At 45.7% G+C, this 19,585-nt stretch overlaps 1 protein-coding gene across 2 annotated transcripts in view; it reads right to left on the bottom strand.

Moving 5' to 3' along the window:
• Nucleotides 1-19,585, bottom strand: part of dab1a (DAB adaptor protein 1a) — a 189,363-nt gene that overhangs the window by 129,625 nt on the left and 40,153 nt on the right. Inside the window, exon 2 of one of the 2 annotated variants that reach the window (XM_076726332.1) lies at nucleotides 18,097-18,169. The exons of the other annotated variant lie outside the window; for it this stretch is intronic. The gene's annotated coding sequence lies outside the window, so the exon portion shown is untranslated. The remainder of the gene's footprint in view (nucleotides 1-18,096; nucleotides 18,170-19,585) is intronic. 2 annotated transcript variants of the gene reach the window in all.

The raw sequence follows: 19,585 nt of genomic DNA, 5'->3' as shown, positions 1-19,585 counted from the left end.
CTTGTGCTGATTTGAGCAATAAATCCAGTGTCTAGTTGCAGTTTGTTGGCTAACTTTGGGTCTGGACCTCATTCCGATGCCATGTTCTTTTTAAACAGCTGATTTGGACTTCAAACATTGTTTTGGTTAAGTTAATGAGATACAATAAAGTAAAGCAGCTTAGTCCACAGTATGACTCTCACTATCAAATGGAAGAGAAGAGGAGGAAAAGACTTTACTATAATTGGTTCATTAGAATTGGCTGAGGCTGTTGGATCTCTTGCACACAGCAAATAATCCATTCGGGCATGCATGTGCACGCAGGCACATGCGTGAACACCAGCATGAACACTAGAGTGTGAGTGTGCACGCATGTCCTGTACAAACAGACACACACACACAGACACACACTAATACTTCAAACAGGCTTGGATTATACAACCCAGTCTCTTGTGATGAGGAAAGACATTTTTAGCTAATGCATAACATTAACTTAACTTCATAAAAACACACACGCACACAGACACACACTCACATACATACATCACACATGCATATATATCTGTCTGCTTTTTCAGATCAGTTCACATCTTTGCCGCGTGTGGGGTGAATATGCGTCTGATTTTCAGTAAAAAGGGAGAAGATTATAAAGACACATTTAAATAGACACAGTCTGCACTGCGAGACGAGGCTCCGTTTGTATCAGAGTCAAAAAGAAGCAAAGACACTCAGGATTCAGCTGTTCCCTCTCATATGCGCTCTAGGGGTTATTGTTGACATCCTCCTGTGAATTAATTCAATTTGGAAGACAGAGTTAGCATTGATGAAACTGGGTTAGCATCGACGTTAGCATTCAGCAGAGAACAAATGTCATGATTACCAAAGCACAAGCTGCAATTGCTAACCCCATTTGGATATACAAGGGCAGCGCTAACCTTATTCAGCGGCATTGCAGCAGCTAACCTTATTCAAAGTGAAACCCACATCTCTTAAGACCCTTTTAGCAGCCACGTGGAGTCAGCTAATTGTGCTCGGGGGCTTTTTAGATGAGAACTTTGTGACAAGGTGGCTTTTTAGATCAACACCACGCAAGTGAGATCTGTTTCCCATTTGCTCAGCTCAGATCGAGCCTCGAAACCACTTCCTGCATCTGCACCTGTTTTGTTTGAGATGGAAGCAGAGAAGACAAACTAGCAGGAACGTACCGAGAGAGTGAAAACATACAGTTACATTCAAGCCCCAGATACACTTTGTGACTTTCCCGCGTTAGTTTCCGACCTCTTTTCATTTTTGCACCGTCTTTGCTTCCCTGCTTTTCAATATCCCTTACAGTGTCTCTCCATTCTCTCCCACTGTGTTCCTCCCCACTCTGAGCTTCACCAGTTTTACATTTGTGATGATTTGGCATCGAACAAGAAGGATTTACTTTTCCAATTTAACTCAGGCAGCCTCTCTCTCTCTCTCTCTCTCATGTTCCTCATCCTAACCTTCTTTTGGGAAACGCAGACGAGCTGTCCACAGCCGTTTGTACGGTGGCACATCAGGACAGGCTGTGGAATCGTAACAAACAAGCCCACACAAAACCTTAATGTGACACCACACATTGGTCTATATAAGGAAATGAATCAAATGGAAGGACGCGGGAGGCGAACAAATGACGAGCGGAGTTTTTCTCTGATTAATCTGAGAACATTTTCAGCAGACCGTTGTTGTTCTCATGTGACGAGCAGTGTCTCACTTCTTCTTTTATTTCCTTCTCCCCTCCAGCCTCTGTAAACCTGAGGGGCACTTATCTGTTCTTTATAATTAACTTATTTCCATGTATCACACTACTTTGCAAATACGGAGGATTTATTAGATTTACAGTAAGCGAGCTACCTCTACAGAGCTGCCATTTGTAAACGATCCACAGCCACCTGGACGCCTAATTTATCCACTGCAAACATTAATTCTAGTGCTAATCTTCCACATCAGTTGACCAACATGGCCGCCTCTGCAAGGCTGCTTGACGACTCCTGGTAGCCGTGCTTCTAGGCAAAGAGCCCAGTTCCATCTCTCTGGCTGGCACTGTGCAGACACACCCATCTCTTAGCTGCTCTCTGTAATTTGATTTACCGGCCCTGTGATTGGATTACAAGGCTGACATCCATGTCCAAGCTACGAGGAGTCATGTCCATTCATTTGCTGTACACACACGAAAAATGAAGGCGCACATAGATATACATAAACAAACACACACGGACTTGTCTTAACTCAAAGTATAGCTAAACTAGCTGATACTGCTTAGCAAGTGGGAGATCTCAAAACCCTAATTTGATTATTACTTTACACTTTGCTATAAAAATATATATATTCATGCAAAAAATAAAACCACCCTCTTGCGTGGAATACACAAAGACCCACACATGCTGGAATTCACACACATACACTCGTGCACAGACGCACAGGCAGCGCAGCCGTGATGTGGATTTGATTACAAGCTGTTCATTATGATGAAGCAGATGAAAATCCCCGCTCCATGTGAATAATCCTCCATGCTTCTCACACTGTACCATTAACCTTATCCTTTCCCTCGCAAGACACAGGAAACATGCAAAGTGTGGAACGCCGCCCACGCGCTCACCTGAAAATATTTACCCAGCAGCATGACAAATGTTGCATTTAGATGAAGGCAATTTCCGCGCTCGGGAGGTGTGTGAGGTCTCAGTGATTTAATCGCATTGGTGTTGATGATTGAGGGAACTGCTAAGCAGCTTCTTGTCACGTTCTTGTTTCACATGTGATGTTAAATATATTACCTCTTTACTCCAAAGAAACAGTTTCTGACAGCAAGAAACAACTCAAATTGCTGGAATCAAGAGAATTTTGACAGCTTAAAACAGGAGAAGGGTCGAGAAACGCTTGGACAATAACGCTTTCAGTCTCTCTTTCTCTGCCTCTGCAATCATTATCTTACTCATGACATGATGATTAGAGGCGGCAGCATGTAAACAAGTGACTGGTCTCTGACCCAGTCGTCTCCGCTCGGCGTCCTCCTCACACATAAATACAAACAATTTAGCATGTTGGAAGAGAGCAGACTAAACAAGACGCATGCCAGCTGGAGAAATGAAACAATTGCTATTTGAGGACAGACAGTCTATACCAGTCACATCTTTCACTGCCTCTACTGTCTGTTTTCTCCTTTGATACACTGTTCTTGGCAGTCTTCCTCCCTCCATCCTCCCTCCCACTGCTTGACAGGAGCAGAGCGGCAGCCATTTGTGTTGCTGTTAATACGGGCAGTGGCGTGCACGCTTGTGTTAAAAATGTGTGCATGTATGTGGCGTGTTCAAGTACTGTCAGGGCATGTGTGCGCACGTGTAAGCACGTACATATGTGCAGCTATTAGTGAGCGCTTCATTCACCCATTAAACCCAGTGAGGAGCGTTGTGCAGCTTTGATGGCGCGTAGAAATGAAGACACAGATGCACAGAGACATGCCAGTCAACAAGTGTGTGTTTGTGTGTGCGTGATCCAGCTAGAACCCAAGCAGATTCATGACTGGAATCAGTTCTATGAGTCATTATCAAGACCACCATCAATCTTTAGGGCCACGGGGAGCCGCCGGCCATCGCACACACAGGGAGACACACAGTGAGACACAATGAGGAAGGAGCTGAGTCACCGTATGCCCACTGTCTGTCTGCTTTTCCACTGATTAATAGCTCTGGTCGCAGGACCAACAAACACGTGTTTAAGTCCCACTGTCGGCGATGTTGACTCCTCTCCAGTTAATTGCGATGAAACAACAATGCCAGTCGTCATATGTCTTCCGTCTTTGATGTAACATGCGAGTCCCAGCGCTCACGGCAGTCTGTTTGGTGCATGAACGCGCAGTTTAACGATTCAAAAATAATAGAGTAGGACATACGTTAATTAATGACTGACTAAACGGCTAAAAGGCTGTGACCAGTTGGCAAAGGGTCTACTGGTGGACCAATAAGAACACTGCTCACTGCTGAGTTACTGCCAATGCATGCATGTAAACCTAAACACAGTTCATTTGGACAGTCTCTGACTTCCCTGTCAGGACAGTTTAAAGGGATCTTTGCTCTGCTGTGATTCCACGTCAAAATTAAATGACAGCCAGAAACAACACATAACATATCAATCTATTTTACAAATAGAAAATATCTTTTCAAGTCAACATCTTTACATATTGGCTAGCTTCTTTTTGCTATCAGTTTTCAGTTTCCCTGTTCTCAGTCTTTAGTCATGCCCTTTTTTTTTTGGTTTCTTTGACTTCTTTCATAACAGAGCTATCAAAACAGTGGTGTAATATTTAGCTCTCCCATGTAGCCCCTCAGGGGAGGGAAGAAGATGAGAGGAGACATTACTTCAAATAAAGATGTGATATTTCAGTCATCGCAAATACCAAATAACAAAAGGCAGAGGGCTTTATTAAGAAACACCTCCAAATATTATTATGATAACATTGACTAATTAGTACTACTGTGCTGTGCAGCCTCGCGGAGCCGCTAACACGGCTGTAGACTGCACCTACCCACATCTACGGGATTTCCACCTTCCCACTCCTTCAATAATAATGCTAAACGCTGACTTAATATATTCTGCATAACATTTGTGTTGGGTCCTGTCTGGCCTGCCGGATCCCGATCCCACTGCACCCTTCTAAAGTGATGCTTTCTGACCTTATCCTCCCCGAAACCCATTAAAAATCTGCATAATGTCAAAATATTCTTGTTTGTTGTATCAGAGATGTTGACCATCCAACGGTGACACAATCATTTATATTCCAGTGCATAATTTGTGGCACTTGGGAAGTTCCTACATTTGTAATAACATAAAATAAACATGAAACCACTTCCCTCGCCATCCACATGCGTGAAGTCCGTGTCCGCATACGGGGAGGAAGGTAGTCATTTGTAACACTGAGGATAGAGGGTCTCACGGGCTTTTACACCATGAATAATTCAGATTCACACGCTACAGGGTTAACCCGGTCACTTCAACTGTATACACACACAAACATGCAAACGCACGCCGTGCACGCTTACACAACAACGCACTAGCCACCAAGGACACACAGAACATGTATAAAAGCATACAAACACACATCTTCCTCCCACCCTGAACTCCAACATTTCCAGTATTTCCTGACAGTCCGCTGCTTTATTTGCTTTGAGTCAATATTTTCTTAGAAGGAGGGCTGCCTCGACCTTTCACCTCGACCTTGGTGAGATCAGCTGCTTTCACCACGGACGCCCAGTGACTAAGGACTTTTCTGCTTGTTGCTTGGTAACAGAGTACAGCGGCCTAAAAAACGCCATCTAAATCCAGACATCCCCCGCTCGTTCTCGCTCTCTGTCTGCCTTTGCTCACTCTGCTCCAGCTGGCTTTGGCTTTTTATCACTTCATCTACACAGAGATTCAGTGATAGGCGCGGCGAGTGAGAGGTACAGACAGGAAGTAGAACGTGGGGTCTGGTCTAATTACTGAGAGTCATTAAAATGAAATGATGCTGCAACAAGTTTGTTGTAAATGCTGAGAGCCCGTGATCTTTTTTTCTCTCTTGGTCATTTCCGCTTTTGGATATTCTGACATCTCTCCCCCTGCTGCCATCACTCGTCTTCATTTGGTTTCATCACATTAGCTTATTATCCCCGCTGAGATCCACGAGCAGAAAGAAATAGAAAGACAAGAAGGAAGCACGTCCCACTGGGAGTAGGTGAGGAAGTAAAAAGCAGGAAAGAAAGACGTAATATCTAGCGAATAATGCTACAGAGAACAGATGACCCCCTCACCCTCTCCTCTGCAGTCTTTTTCGCTCTCACTTCTGTGCGCTGCTTCATTCTGCTTTGACTGGAAGAGACAGCAGAACAGTGTGTAAAACAACACTGCTATTCATCTTTCTCCTCTATCCCTCTGCAGAGCATACATATTCATTTAAGATGGCAGTGTGCGTGTTTCGATGCATGTGTGTGCCCATACGCGTGTGTATGTACATGTGCACCCACTGCGGCAAGTCGCTGAGCACCAAGATGCATAATCTGCATTCATCAACTCAGTTAAAGATCATAATGAGTTGATATCAACATGCAAATTGGGCTTGTGACAACAAACACCAAAGACGCGAATAAAGGAGGCTGGGGACTTGGTCGTATCCAACGAGAGCGAGCGAGAGAGGGAGAGAGGGAGAGAGAGTTTGGCCTTGGCATGCATACAGTAGGATCCAAAATTCAATAAAATACCCGATATTCTTCACAAGAATTCCAAGAAACAAGATGTACATGCGCAAATAATGGGGAGCTTTGCGCGTGTCTGTTCTTGTGCATATTCCTATGTGTGCCCTGTGTGCTCATGTGTATCAGCAGTGTGTCCTTGTGTGCAGTGACTCTCGCTGCGGTGTGGGACAGTGTGTGATAATAGGTGTAACATCACACTCGGCTTCGGTCCAAACTTCCTCCGCCTCTATCCGATACTTCCTCTCTGTAGGGAACAGCAGTGATCCTGCCGGTTCCTATTCTACGACGAAGACGCTCCACAGTTTCTCCTATATCCAGCTTCTCTCCAGCATCTGACCGCAGTGGACAGAGTGGATGCTGTTACAACAAGGTACACGTCAGCTGACAGTCACCCCTGATGGACTCCTTAAAAATGGCAAGGAGGGTAGTCCATGTGTTGGACCAAAAAAAAAAAACTGATCACAGCTTATGGAAATAAACAAAAAACATGGACAAGTCTATAAATCCATGAGGAGATTTAGTCAATAACTTGGAGAAGTGGTGGAACACAAGGAGATTACTGTATGTAGAGAATGATGGGAGGCAGAAAGCCCAGCGTGCATCTGTAAATACATCTGATTAGACAATTATGCTGAGTAGAGATTAGAACTGGGGGAGGTATAACATAAGCAGTTAGAGAGGACTCTCAGGAAAGGCTTCAAAATTCCAAGTAATCCTGCAGATACAGGAAGTACGAACATAAGAACGTTCTCTCTCTCTCTCACACACACACACACACACACACACACAGACACATGCACACACGCACACACACAAGAAAAGGAAGCAAAGCATTTGTTTGTGAGGAGTGAGCTCGGTTGAGTGAAACTGCTCTTAGGGATGTGTATGTTGTTCAGAAAAGATGGTTTGCATAAAGATGCAAATTACAACTCATACATACACATGCGGTGGCACGACTAACAAAATGAACAAGCAAAAGGCCCGGAGGCTACGATTGGCTAGATGAGATATGGGACTGGAGCTGAACAGCGTCAAACAGAGCTGCTTTAGTATCCTGACGGCACCGGGAAAAAGGTTCGTTTGGTTGAGGCGCGTCTGTACAGAGGGAGGGAGGGAGGCAGTCGCTCAGATTGACACCTTCCATTGTGGGTGGGCCGTGGTGAATTTGCATGTGCTGTCACGGTGATTTCACACAACTTAACCTGTATTCCTCCCTCTGTGATGGTGCGGAGCTGGGAGAGGGAGGAGAGCGGAGCGAGAGAGGGGGCTTGATGAGATGGAACACTTGTAAATGTCTCCTATTTGAGGAGCAACAATCTCGAGGGAATCCTCTCTCTTCACACTCTCTCTTTGCGTGTGTGTGTGTGTGTGCGCGCGCCTGTGTCGTGCACTAAGGGATTGAAAGCTTGCAGGAGTACTTTCATCTATTCTGTTAAGTTTGGAAAGGCGGCAATTATAATTTTAGTGGAGGTGACAACATTTTGCAATTATCCCGTGCGCGTGTGATCTGAAGTCTGCAGGATTTTTTAAAAGCAGCAGTCGGCCCCGGGCCCCCGATGAGCTCCTCTTGTCAGGTGGGCACATGCACCGGTGATTGTTGGGAGGAACGGAGGGAGGGAAGGGGTTGCGGCGTGTCGAGAGGAGAGAGTCAGAGGGATGGAGGCAGAAGTATTGTTCAGCATTAGTGAGATAAAACACGAGAGGGGATAAAAATAAGAGGCTCTTCAGACTCAAAAGGGCAGAGGGGAAGAACTCCGACTGCTTTCCCGTTTCTCACCACTGAATCTGTTATACAGTTAGGCTTCTGATACTTATTAAAATGCTTGACCTTTGACCTCCTCCCTGGGTTCCTCAGGCACAGGAGAGACTCATGCCAGGCGGCGTAAGCAGCATCTACTTGCTCTGACTCATCCTGCAGACGGTTTTCATAATTCAGCAGCGGTATAACAAGCAGCTCCCTCTGCATTTTCAAAACATGAGAAAAATATCACAAGTCGCAGTATGGCCGTGTTGAAGTGAGTGCAAGAGCGGCGCATCCGTAAAATAAACCGGCGGCCTTCAGGGGTCATTTTCAACTCATACTCAACTGGACTGCAGTGCTTTGAATGGAGCATCAATGCTCAAACTCAGACCTTTCTCAGCTTTTGTTTTCAGTCTTTCTGACAGCAACAACAATCAGACAGACAACAACAACAACAACATTTTTTTTTTTTCAGAACGCGATGCTGCGACCCTGCGATCAGACTCCCTTAGTTTGTGTCCCTACCCACCGTGGACTCAAACTCAAACACTCAGCATAACCGTCCTCCTTCATCCTTCCCATAACAACATGCATAAACAGATTCAAAGTGAACCTAACTCCCTCCCTGAGCACTGTCCACCATATGGCTCGAGAAACTAAAAATTAACATTCAATTTCCATTCCTGCACATTCATTAGTATTCATGAATATGCAAATCCAACTGTCCCAGTTGCCATAACGATGCGGGCTCCCACTGGGAGGTGTCAGCATTGTCAGGGGAGGAAAAAAAAAGCCAACACCCTTCCGGTTGCTGGGACAGTGCTTGTGTGTGTGTGTGTGTGTGTGTGTGTGTGTGTGTGCGTGCGTGTGAACCTCAAACAGATGCTCCTGTATATTTATGACCTGTTTGACTGCTGTCTCAGAGCACTGGGAATAAAACCAGACCCATAGCATCACACACACACACACACACACACACACACACACACACACACTTATGTCCACTGTCACACACACACCGGTGGGATACTGGAGCTTTGAAGGACTTGCGAACAACCTCAACAGATCTAAAGCTACAAAGTGAGATGGAAAGTAAATCCAAATCTCTCTGGTGAGTGTGAGGAGTAATGAATGAAATGAAGAGGTGAGACGGTATCAAAGGCAAGCTGATCCGCAGTGCACGGTGGCTCACCCTGCACTGTGAAGGGAACAGGAGAGACGCGTGGGGACAGACACACACAGTCAATACATATGCAAAGTTTCCCTGTGCCAAGTCGCTGTGTCAGCAGCTCCAGCGGTTCACTGCAAAATGAAGGGTAATCTCCAGGTAGAGAGTGCTTAGGGCGCGGAAATACACACGGCCTCACCCACTCTGAGGGAGCGTGTGTGCGTGTGTGTGCGGGGGGGGGGGGCACTGCTAAATGCTACAGCACAGTAAGAGAAAGGCTCACAGTGGACACAAACTTGAGTTTCTTGCAGAGGCAACACACCATGGAGTCTATTCACAACCGCACTGTATGCCGAAATGGAGAGGTACTTATCCACATTGCAGATGGGGAATGAGACAGAGGAGAGGGAGGAGGAGGAGGGTGGACTGGGTGATGATGAAGCAGGGATCCTCATAGTGACAGTCTACTCCAAGAAAACTGAATTTAGTGCACATGCAAAATGTGAGGTTTGGAACGAAAAGGAAATGGAATACCATGGGAACTATGTTATGGCTTGTGAAAACTTTTAGATACTTTAGATGCAAAACACAAGAAAATATAAATTATTGGTATTCTTTTTTCTTTAGCAAGTATGCATGATTTAAGTGGGATAATGTCCTTCATGGTATCTGTGGTCAGGAATTAATGGACTCTGTGGAGGTAACTGTCCAACATGCAGGTTCTAGACTGCCCCTCACCCATGACTTCCTGACAAAGGACACCTCGTCAGGCATTATCCCTTAATTAGTGTATACTGCCAACCTTGGCAACAGAGTCTGTGGAAAATCTGTAATGTACAGTGGATCTATCTCAAAAACACAAACGACTATCTGAAAAGAATATGCTTGCTCACAAAGCACGCCTCTTTTAAGACATAATCTCGGTAATGAATAGCCCATGAAGCATTTCTGTCTCATGCGAGCGTTTTCACTTCATATTTTTCACTTCTCTCCAAATGAGACTTTTGTGGCTGGGAGACAAACCTGAAATCAAACAGAAATATGGAACGCCGTTTTATATTTTCACTGTTGTAGTTCGCACTTCATAACACTCTTTTCTCTATTTCACCACGAAAAAGGTCTTAATCTGATAACTCCAGCAGCTCCAGCGAAAAGACAGATTCAGAGTGATCTTTGAAGAGACGGAGTGTTTCCGAGGACGGCGATGGGGATATGACATGGCTGTGGTTAGGTGCACCATAACCAGGTTACTGCTCCAGCAGTGGATATATGGAGACAGATGACAGTGGCTTCTCTAACTTTATTTGCTGCTGTACAGTTAGGTCTTCATGGATGACTCCCTGCACTGCAGAGGGACTGTGGAGGAACATAAATCCAGTGGTACACAGAGGACCATAATGCAAAAACACTTAAAATGTCATGATATCTGTTAAATATACATGTTTAAATTCAATTTAAAAGACAAATCCCAGATGGGGGAGAATATAGTTCCCCCTGAGCGAGCAGCTCAGTATTTCACTGCGCCGTATTGGACAAGGATCGTGACAATGACAGAACCAGCCACTACAAAATTCTATAATACAACTATAAAATACTTATATTGAGCCAATATGAAATAATCATTTTACAACTTGATGGTAATGTCTTCAATATAATGATTCTAAAGCATTTTGGAAGCACTAATAAGCATCTTTATATTCAAATATTAATGTCTTCAAAGTGGGTCTAAATAATGACATCAGTGTATTTTAACTATCTAATAATTTACTTTTCCTGTCACATCACCACTGCTCTGCTCAGTATGTGCCACTGGTTCAGTGAGAGCTGCAATCCACTACGCAAGTTTTAAAAGCTCGACATCATAAAGGAAGAAATTATAGACAGTCTAATCTACTCTGACACAAAGGCAGAGGGGAATGTAATTTGGCAAAGTTTTCGGTTTTGTTGTGCTAAAAGGTTTCTGCATATCGGTTGCATAGCCTGGTTATGGTGGAGTGCACGCACACGCACATGCACACACACGCGCGCGCGCACACACACACACACACACACACACACACACACACACACACACACACACACACACACACACACAGATATACATACATAACATGCACTCCACTGACAGCAGACTCACCGGAAAGTGTCATAAATCATCACTGACTGCACTACAATCAATACCTAATTAACATGTTCTAAATATGTCCCATGGAGAGCACACACACACACACACACACACACACACACACACACACACACACACACACACACACACACACACACACACAGTATATCCACATTTGACAGCCAATTCCATCTAACTAGAAGGATTTGCAGTAAGTCAGTAGGTGTTGGACCATGCGTGGAGGTCTGGCGTTCCTCTGTGGAGAGCAGAAGTAGAATAACACATCTCCTCTTTGTGAAAGCTTGACGGGTGTTACCAGCTAATTATTCCCCCAGCTCCTTCCTGCAGTGTCACGGCTATAGCTTCCCCCTCTCAAACAGCTGCTCTGCTAATTACCTCTGGTGGCACGTTCTGTAGTCTCTCTCTCTTGCTCTGTCTGTCTCTATTACACAGCCTCTTTCACCCCCTCTCCCTCTCCATATTGTCACAGTTAAGACATAGAGACACCAAGCTGAGACTGAAGACCATCTAATAATTCTATCCCACAGAGAAGTCGTGTTCTTCTGGCAGTATGTGACAGTAAAAGCAAAGCATGTTAGCAGCGGGACTCAACAGTGCGACACGGAGCCTCGTGAAACAAACACACTGTGTGGAAACACATTTTAATGATTAATTATCCCGGCTAAGATGGAATGGACTTACTGTTGTGTGGCTTTGTGTGTTTGTCACTGTTGTGTCATCGCTTTTGTGTCCCCCGTTCGTGCAAGCCGACTGCGGCGACAAGCTACGGCGATGGGATTAGCGCCCCTGCCTGTCACCCGAACAGACGAATGCACACGCATCAGGTCTGGCGTGCACAGACTTACGCGCAAACACACACCGAACCTGCACACAAGGGAGCAGAGACGCATGCAGGTTAATTGACTTCTCTTTTAGAGGCGAGGTATTCTGATGGAGTCAGCACATTCGGAGGAGAAAGCAGTGGGTGAGGAGATGCTGCAAGGATGCCTCTCTCTGTCTCCCCTCTCTGTCTCCTCTCTCTCTCTCTGAGATGGCTTGAGTCAGAGAGATTAGACAGGACAAGGCCTCTACTGCTGTGGCGTGAATATGATAATGAAGTGTACAGGAGAGGGGATTACACTATCCTAACTCTCCCATTGGTCTAATCCGGGTTCACACATTTGCATAACATGCCCGCGTGCTGCATGCGTCCCACCAGCACAACGCTGATATGGATACAACAAGCAGCAGGTGCACGCTGTTTACACTAACATAAGAAAAGAGAATTGAGAATTGCCAGTAGGGGATTTGCAGCACCGCCTTTGTAGCTGAAATAATGCTGAATCAGAATGTGCAGTTTGCGCTGTGATACACTATCACTCGTGTGCTTGGGGAGTTTCAACAGTTTCAAATGAAACTGTATAAACAGCACAGGGTCCGCGTAATAAGCATAAACATTACTTGAACTGCATGCAGACTATAAGAAGATTATTGTATTTTCAATAATAAGAGAGCGGGATATGCAGCTGTTGATACAGTACACAGTTATATGGCCTCTGTGCCACACTCTGCTTTCAACAGAGGCTATTATAGTCTGCCATGTTGGTATTTATGCTGTAGAGGAGAGAAAGGAATGCTTCACAGCAGCTTTGAAAGAGGACCCCAAACAACCCAAGAGATGCAGGGAACATTCTGTGACTAGAAGATTTGTACAGTAAGCTGGTAACTGAGCTCTATATTCTGCTGGGTTTTAACTTGTAAAGCTTGGTTTAGGCTTCTGCATCGCGGCGACGCCGTACCTACGCCGTCGACGCAGACCCCTACGCGGACCCTACGCCGTAGCCTGACGCGCACCTCCAAAAAAATCCTGACTACGCGTCGCGTCGACGCGTAGTGACGTCAACGTCGAGGACTGTGATTGGTCCGTTCAGAACGTAATTTTCGGTTCAGTCGCAGCCCTATGGTCGCAGCACAACAACACCGCCATTTTCAAAGTTTCTGTGGTGAGAGCTACAAGAAAAACTGGACCAAGCCGAAGAAAGAATTATCGAGGAGGTACGCAAGTACGACCACCTCTACAACTCCTCTTCGCGGCAGCAAGAGCCCCCCGAAACCATACAAAGACACAGCCGCACCCCCCTAGCGGCTTGGCGGTGAATTGCGGAGCAACGCGTTCCCTCGACGCAGAACTACGAATGCTCAGTGACGGCGTAGGGTGTACGCCGTAGGTACGGCGTCGCCGCGACGCCGAAGCCTAAACCAAGCTTAAGACCCACCAGCCACCCCGTCCGATAGCCTTTCGAGTTATTGACGATGTAAAAATCCATAGCTGGAGACTAAACAGTCCAGTTCTCAGTGAGGCCTAAAATGGGTCCGTCTCCATCGTCTCTGACAGCGATCCAGAAACAGCATCTGTGCCATTCACCTCTCTCCATTACCTTCATTCCATCCCCCCATCCATCCATCTATCCATCCATCCTCACCTCATCTCCGCCCTGTCAAAGCTGTGGGGCTGTGTGTCAGCCCAGCATGCGTGTGCACCTCTGCCCGTGTGTGTGTGTGTATCTGTGCATGTGCATGTATGTCAGCGGCAGCGGTTGTATGTCACGGCCGTCTCCCGCCTGCAGATTCATGTTATTGATTGGATGCATGTCCCGGTACACTATAGCTAGCCATGACTGATCACACGCTGCACAGCGTGTCATGGCCAGGGCTGTCGCAGCATTGGGGAGGACAGACAGAGGAAACGATAAGAGGGAAGACTGAGGCGGGGGCTTGAAGGTTAGTTCAGCCAAATAACAACAACTTTCTTCTGGATTTCTCTGCGGAAAATAGTCTCCATGAAAGCGGCTGACAGTGAGGTCTGTGGACCGCTCTGAGGAACTGGGACATTTTTTTGGACACATTGCCGCTAAGTTTCTCAAATGAAAATCTGTCGGTGCGATGAGCTCCTCAAATCTCAAAACAAACTGAAATAATCTGCATTGTGTTGGGGCAGCAGCACAGTAACAGTCATTGGCAGACATCTCAAAACCGAGGCACGTAAATAACTTTCCTGTGTGGCTCAATGCCACGACTGCGAAGCAAGAAAATGTGTTTTTGGGAGTTTTACTGTTGATGAGCACTTTATAGAAAAATAAATAGGAGGAGGCAAAAGAGAAGGGAATAAAAAAAAAAAAGCAGAGCAAAAGAGTGTGAGAGTTAAACACAAGTAGGCATGCTGATATGAGGCGGTGCGCTCAGACGGAGGCTGATAGGCCTGAAGGTGAACCAATCAATTATTCTCCACCGTCAATAATTCAGAGTAGACCAGGGGCTCTGTGCATGCGTGTGTATGGACCAACACACACACACCCACACACTGAGCAGCCAGCCCAGTGCCCTGATTTGATTTAAGATGACCAGTCAATGTGGATCCAAGGCTTCAGAGGGCCGAGGCTTTGAATTATTGCTCGGCTTAAAGACAGAGGGGGAGCAGTATTTTCTCCCTCCGTGGCAAAGCCCTCTTATTCCAGCTCCCTCCCTCCTCGGTCCCACTTCTCCTCTCATTTTGCTCTCGGTCTCTTGCCTCTTGACGAGCCCCGAGCCAGCAGTAGAGGAATACGGGCCCCTCTTGGCTTACACCTTTGCTCTTCTGCACTCTTGCCTCCTCACAAAATCTCCCTTTTTCCTGATTTCTCTTCCCGGCTCTCCCTCTCTCTGCCTCGCTGTGTCTTTGTCTTCCCTTCTGTACTCACACACCCATGCGAGCGCATTCGCATCCGCACACACATACACACACACACACACACACACTATCCATTTCTCTGTAATTGAAAAGATGCCCTGGCTGTTTGCCACACTACTAAAATGGATCAGATGGCAGAATATCCCTGAGGTAGTACATCTCCAACAGAGAGAATTAAAGAGAAAAACCTCTCTCTCTCTCTGTCTTTCCCTCTCTCACTCACTCCTCCCTCTCACACACACACACACACACACATTCAAGCAGAGTCAAACACAGTGAGTAAGGCTGACTGTGCCATTCCTAATGTCCCGGCTCTCTCCTTCCTTTGTTCCAGCCCTCTATTACAATATGAATGGGCCTGTTAAAGTGGAATTGGACCATTTGTCTTGCGTGAGTTTCTTCTTCCCGACACAAGGACTAGAAAATGACTCCTCAGCTATTCAATAACAGCCAAGAGTCTGAGGTCTCCGAGATGAAAGCAGACTGGAGAAAAGATCCTTTTTCTCCTTGGCTGAGACGACGGAGAGAAAAGCTATAACACAACATCAGTCATCAACAATCCGCATCCCCCGCAAACAACGGCAAATAGTCAATGACGAGTCAACATGACTAAAATCATGAGCTCATCTCGCGTTTTCTTTTTTTCCCCTTTCGTATTACTACATGCAGTGACAGCAGGGTGAGATCTGAGTCTGTGTGTGTTTTTGTCAGCTGGAAGAAGACTGGGTGACAGAAGCGAGAAGGTACAGCAAAGATGACTGTTGAGCGATGAATCACAATAAATAAAAAAGGACTCTTGAGAGATGAAATGAAAGCGTCTTAACACCACATGAGAGAGGAAAGTGTGAGAGTAATAACGCAGTGCCTTACAGCAGCCACCTGGCAGCTTTGCGTTGTTTACGTTATTTAAAACGGAAGCTGAAGTCAATTAAAAAAAAAGCTAAATGTGTGCAACCGTGCATGTCAGTCATGATGAGCAGCAGGATGCCAGCAACCAGGAAAAGGGCTGATAGGGTTGGCTGATACGGAGGAAATTCATATCTCAGTGCCAAAAAGAATATTTTCCCGATATTAATATGTCACAATTTCAAGATCAAGGCTCCATTTTCAATTCATCAGTTTATTATGGAAGTTGAAGTCCTGCTATCCGCATCAACCAACACGGGCTGAAACACAATCTGATCGAATCATTCGTAAGAATAACACGGTGAATGTCGATAACTGATCACATGCAGTTGCTGCCAAGCATTACAGGCTAAGATACTGGATTAGTTGATTCCCGCACGGCTGATTTCACAGGATTTTTCCGGTTTATTTCGACTAGGGTCTTATTTTTTAGAGCCTTTGTTGGGTTTTTTTTGCCTTTAATGGACAGATGACAGTAGAGATGCAGACAGGAAATAAAGGAAGAGGGTATGACATGCAGCAAACATGCCCTGCTGCCCACCCAGCAGTGTGACTACCAAGACGTCCACTACAGCAATGAGCCATCAGACGACCAACTTTACATTGAGTCGAGAACACACACATGATGGCAATAATAACGTCTGCACACACGACTACAGTGAGTACGAAAGGTCAAAGTCGATTGCCTGAGTGCTGACCTTTGAGTCCTCCGCCACGCTCATTGAAATGACTCTTCAGAGTCTGCCATCGTGACATGAAACAGCAGTTTCTCGTCTGAAAAAGGAGAATTACGAGTAGCCAATCAGAGACACGGGTGGGACTAAGGCCATTGCCGAGCTGTTGTCAGGCGCTGTCAAGCCATACGACAGAATCAAGGAGGGAACTGTCAAACTAGGCAGCGCTGATAAAACATGAATGAAGATTCTGCATCGCCTCTTTCTCCCCTCAGACACTTTCAGAGACATATGTGAGTGCGCTGTTTAGCCGAAAGCCAAAACCAAGCACCGCCCCACGTCATCCACCGGCCTGAGCTTTCAGGTTGGTCCTTTTACTGTTACTTTACAGAAACTGTAAACTCTCCACCTTTCTTTTCCCTTCCAAAGACGTTTGGCTCAGCTGGGGGTTGATGTTGATGTTAATAAAGTCATCCTTTGTGACATTTCAGGTGTACTTAGTTTTGGTTTTAACCTCAAAATAAAGTGATTACGATACTCTGGTGAAACTGTCTGACCTGTTTACAATGCATCTCACCTCCTGATGCTCTCGTGTCGTGCCGGACTGGAGTTTTTAGCGGCAGCACCACCATAACCCCACATCTCAGTAATTACAAAGTTACTGAGCCAATGTAGACATAAGTGATAGAAGCAACGAGGGAAATACAAAGTAAAACCTACAAAAAACTTACAAAATCGGATCAGTCACAATAAAGCAGCACTTCAGGTTTTTTATGTAGCACAATGTACCAATGCCAGGCTACGCTTTGTGTGAAAATGTGTGTGCGCGCTGTGTGCCCATGTTCAGTGGCCCTCTGTGTCTCGGATCAGCAGACAACAGGTCTGATTGGATTAAGACACTCCACAGTGGATTAGTCGTGTCTGCTGTGATGCTGGACACACGGAGAGAGAACGAGAGAGCACCGCGGCTGTTTCATGTGTGTGTGTGTTCAAATCTCGTAACTGTACGTGTGTGTGTGAGTTTAATCTCATAACTGTGACAAAGGGGGTTTTAACACAGTCACCGTACGTGAATGAAATCCCAGGATAAATGCTGATGCTATAATGGAGATTGGCAGCTCATTTAGTTTGTAAATGTACCAAACATCCACCACTAAGCTGAAAATGTATCCTAATTGCCGTAATAAATAGCTAGTGAGTAACGTAGGCACCGCACTGTACTAGTGTACTTCTATATTAAATGATAGGCATATTCATCGGCACCGTTGCAGGGATCATCAAACATCATAAAAATATGAAAAATGTGCCTCTGAGTTCATCAAACGCAGGTTTAGTTGTCACAACAAAAATATGTGTATGATACTGGTGTTAGAAACTCATAAAACACGATAACTGAGTCAGTTTGGAGTTCGTGGCAGGTGGCGGTGTGTGTGAGCTCAGAGAGGGTGCTTAATGCAGTCTGAAGAGCTCCCGACACGTAGACAGGGCCAGAAAGCAGGGAGAACTTTATCTTAGCAATGTTTATTACCTTTGTATTTGGTTGCAGAAAATAACTGGCATGGACACGTGGCTCAGCCTGCATCAGGTTCACGTGGTCAGCGCTGTGGACGAGAGGAACATGTCGACGGTTAGTTATCCACTGTAAGCTCTCTGTATCATCCATCATGACAATCCAGGCTTTTAACAGCATATGTATTCATATCTTAATGCGACTGTTTGTTTTCTTTTCATAGACAATATACCATTTTGGTAATTGTGGCCACAAACTGACCCACCTCCTCTGTTTTGCAGAGTTCAACCGGATGTAACTTTGACTCGCAAAAATAATAAGCTCTCCATCGTGCAGTCAGAGAGAGGGAGTGGGACTGACATCTCATTCAGGAAATTACAGTTTCTTGTTTTATAACTTCACAGCAAAGTAACAGAAACAGCTGAGCAGAAGGGATGCTGCTTGGTTGCAGTGAATACAAGGACAGTGACAAAGATGAATGGCACTAAGCTAAAGCTAACGCTGCTGTTTGCCACAGCTTCTGCAGCTCATGTTTGCATCCTCACCCACGTCATTTCCTGTCACCCCTGCCAGGCAAAATTTCTCGCTGGACATTCAGACTTTGTCTCGGACACATGGTTGTTGTTGTCCTATTGATGGGGCTGCTAATATAAAGAAAGGCGGGTCTCATGTAATGTGAGCCTGTCAGAGGCAGACACCAGAGCGAAGGAGAAAAACACCACTGCCACAGAGTCGGCGTGCTGCTGGGCGCAAAGAAATGTCTTTTGTACAGACTTGAATTAAGCGAAAATAACGTCAAGCTGTGAGTTAGTACACGGTCAGTGCAGAGCACACCGGGCCCAGCCCCCGCCTCCCGGTTTGAGTGACCTCACAGGAGACTGACCTGACTCATCAGGGTTCAGGTAAGGTCTGCATCCTTTGTAAAGAGCCGGTCCAGCTGCGGCCACAGATTACAAACCCGAGTGTGTGCTGCAGCCCTGCTTTACCCAACCGTTTGGTGTGTGTGTGTGTGCAGTATGTTAGAGTGTGTGTCACTTGTCACAGGAAGTGCTTTGAGTCAAGTTTGAGTCATTCTCTCATTAAGCATGGCGTGCTGGTGCATCTACTCAAGTTTATTAATTGTGACATTAAAAACCCCCTGAAATAAAACTGTTATGAGCCATAATTTATTCACTGTAATTTTGAAAGAAAATGAAGGTTTTTGCTAATTGCAGACCAGTTAGTGCAGACTAATCTGTCACCACCACCACTGCTGCAATCCATATAACCTTCTCCATTTGTGACAATGTAGTTCATGTGGTACAGTAAGACAGAGGGTGTATAGTGCTATAGTGTGTGTGTGTGTGTGTGTGTGTGTGTGTGTGTGTGTGTGTGTGTATGTATGTGTGTGTGCTGGCAGAGGTAGTATGTGGTGGTGACTCTACCCTGCCCTTCCCTGCAGTCTTCTCCTCCCTCCTGCCACCGTGGAGCAGCCTGCCTTTTAATTACCTGGACCACGATAAAGAGA

This window comes from Chaetodon auriga, chromosome 3 (assembly GCF_051107435.1).
Source record: "Chaetodon auriga isolate fChaAug3 chromosome 3, fChaAug3.hap1, whole genome shotgun sequence".
NCBI classification, from domain to species: domain Eukaryota; kingdom Metazoa; phylum Chordata; class Actinopteri; order Chaetodontiformes; family Chaetodontidae; genus Chaetodon; species Chaetodon auriga.
The sequence above is the reverse complement of the archived record's forward strand: the minus strand, read 5'-3'. Positions and strand labels throughout refer to the sequence as shown.